The following is a 2,500-nucleotide window of genomic DNA, read 5'->3' as shown; positions in this document are numbered from 1 at the left end:
TTTCCTATGCTGATGCTTCTTATTTTTCTTCTTCTTCTTCTTCAGGCCCTATCATTGCACTATTGCTTATTCAATAACCACCAGCAGATGGAGACACTATATTGCAACATTAGTTGTGAGCAGCAGTTTGTAGAAACAAATGCCTCATAGCTGATGTCCTATCCATTATTGCAATGGATGGCTGGCTGGCTACATTTGTTTTTTTCATTCCAATACCACAGAACCAATGCATGGTCAATCAACAGCAATGACACACCTGGGTGAACAGCAAGGAGACCCCCATGTCAATTAACAAGATTCAACACCCACTTCCTGAAAGACAGCTACCTGTCTTTTTGGTCGCTCCAACAGGGGCCAGACACAAGCGGCACCACCTATTGTCTTTTGCCTGCAGTAAGAGCCCACTGGACCAGCCAGCAAGCAGCTGCAGCAGCAAAGAAACAGGTAATCTTTCTTTCCAACACTGAAACCTGGTGGTGCACTTAATATATGGTACCAGATAGGGGACATATCAGATATTAAACTGATAAAAACAGACACTACATTTGATCTCAGCCAAAAGGAAGGATGAGAAGCAATAACTGTAAAGGGGCAAAAACAACGCTGTCCCCTTCACATGCACTATCACTACTTATAGGAAGGGAGGCTGGCTGACAGGCAGCCTCCCTTACACACTCTGACTGGGTGGCAGTCACCCACCAGTACACAGAGCAGACCCTAAACCCACATCATTATTGCTAAACAGGAAGATGAGAGTTCATTTGACTCTGATGGAGCATTTTTAAATGCAATCCATAACCTGGCTTTGGCAGGAATCCTTCTTACTCCTCCTACTTGGATGTGATACTGGGTTTAGGATCTGCATAGGAAACACACACACACACACAAGCACACACTTACCTGTGTTGCCTGCCGACACCTCATCGGCTGTCCCAAAACGGTATAAAACCAACAGCCACGGGAAGCTGTAAGGATAGAGGACATACCTGCATCCTACTGGACTCACTTGTCTTGGTTAAATCCAGCTTATTTGACAACCTATGGTGCTGCTGCTTCTGGTCATGGCAGTGCTGCTTCTGACAAGGCTGTTCTTTGGTGGGCCTGAGCGACATCACAATCTCCATGGTTACATACACAACAAAGGTGAGATGTTGTTTACACCTGGCCATGCCAGTGGTATTGAGTAGCATATCACAGTGCTAAGGGTCCTGGATGCATCAATCTTTCAATGGGGAATAGCCGCGCTGAGTTTGTCAAGTACACCCATGTTTGCAACTCCATCAATACACACATATGTATGTATGTATGTATGTATGTATGTGTATCTATGTATCTCTATATATATTTCTCTCTCTCTCTTTCTATATATATATATATATATATATATAAATATATATATATTTTTATATATATGTATATATGTGTGTATAGAGAGAGAGAGAGAGAGAGAGAGAGAGAGAGAGAGAGAGATGGAAATACGTTTTTAAACATGTTTTCACCTTTTTTTACCTTCTTTTTTTTTCTTCTTTCCATGTTTTTCTTCTTTCCTCCTTTTTTCCTATGCTGATGCTTCTTATTTTTCTTCTTCTTCTTCAGACCCTATCATTGCACTATTGCTTATTCAATAACCACCAGCAGATGGAGACACTATATTGAAACATTAGTTGTGAGCAGCAGTTTGTAGAAACAAATGCCTCATAGCTGATGTCCTATCCATTATTGCAATGGATGGCTGGCTGGCTACATTTGTTTTTATCATTCCAATACCACAGAACCAATGCATGGTCAATCAACAGCAATGACACACCTGGGTGAACAGCAAGGAGACCCCCATGTCAATTAACAAGATTCAACACCCACTTCCTGAAAGACAGCTACCTGTCTTTTTGGTCGCTCCAACAGGGGCCAGACACAAGCGGCACCACCTATTGTCTTTTGCCTGCAGTAAGAGCCCACTGGACCAGCCAGCAAGCAGCTGCAGCAGCAAAGAAACAGGTAATCTTTCTTCCCAACACTGAAACCTGGTGGTGCACTTAATATATGGTACCAGATAGGGGACATATCAGATATTAAACTGATAAAAACAGACACTACATTTGATCTCAGCCAAAAGGAAGGATGAGAAGCAATAACTGTGAAAGGGGCAGAAACAACGCTGTCCCCTTCACATGCACTATCACTACTTATAGGAAGGGAGGCTGGCTGGCAGGCAGCCTCCCTTACACACTCTGACTGGGTGGCAGTCACCCACCAGTACACAGAGCAGACCCTAAACCCACATCATTATTGCTAAACAGGAAGATGAGAGTTCATTTGACTCTGATGGAGCATTTTTAAATGCAATCCATAACCTGGCTTTGGCAGGAATCCTTCTTACTCCTCCTACTTGGATGTGATACTGGGTTTAGGATCTGCATAGGAAACACACACACACACAAGCACACACTTACCTGTGTTGCCTGCCGACACCTCCTCGGCTGTCCCAAAACGGTATAAAACC

General features: G+C 43.3%; 2 pseudogenes; both read right to left on the bottom strand.

The window, feature by feature from the left end:
• Positions 1 to 471: 471 nt before the first annotated feature.
• Positions 472 to 579, bottom strand: LOC130342814 (U2 spliceosomal RNA; annotated as a pseudogene).
• A 1,443-nt stretch (positions 580 to 2,022) lies between these two features.
• Positions 2,023 to 2,130, bottom strand: LOC130342651 (U2 spliceosomal RNA; annotated as a pseudogene).
• Between the last annotated feature and the right edge of the window lie 370 nt (positions 2,131 to 2,500).

Source organism: Hyla sarda, chromosome 1 (assembly GCF_029499605.1).
Source record: "Hyla sarda isolate aHylSar1 chromosome 1, aHylSar1.hap1, whole genome shotgun sequence".
Taxonomy (NCBI): domain Eukaryota; kingdom Metazoa; phylum Chordata; class Amphibia; order Anura; family Hylidae; genus Hyla; species Hyla sarda.
The sequence above is the reverse complement of the archived record's forward strand: the minus strand, read 5'-3'. Positions and strand labels throughout refer to the sequence as shown.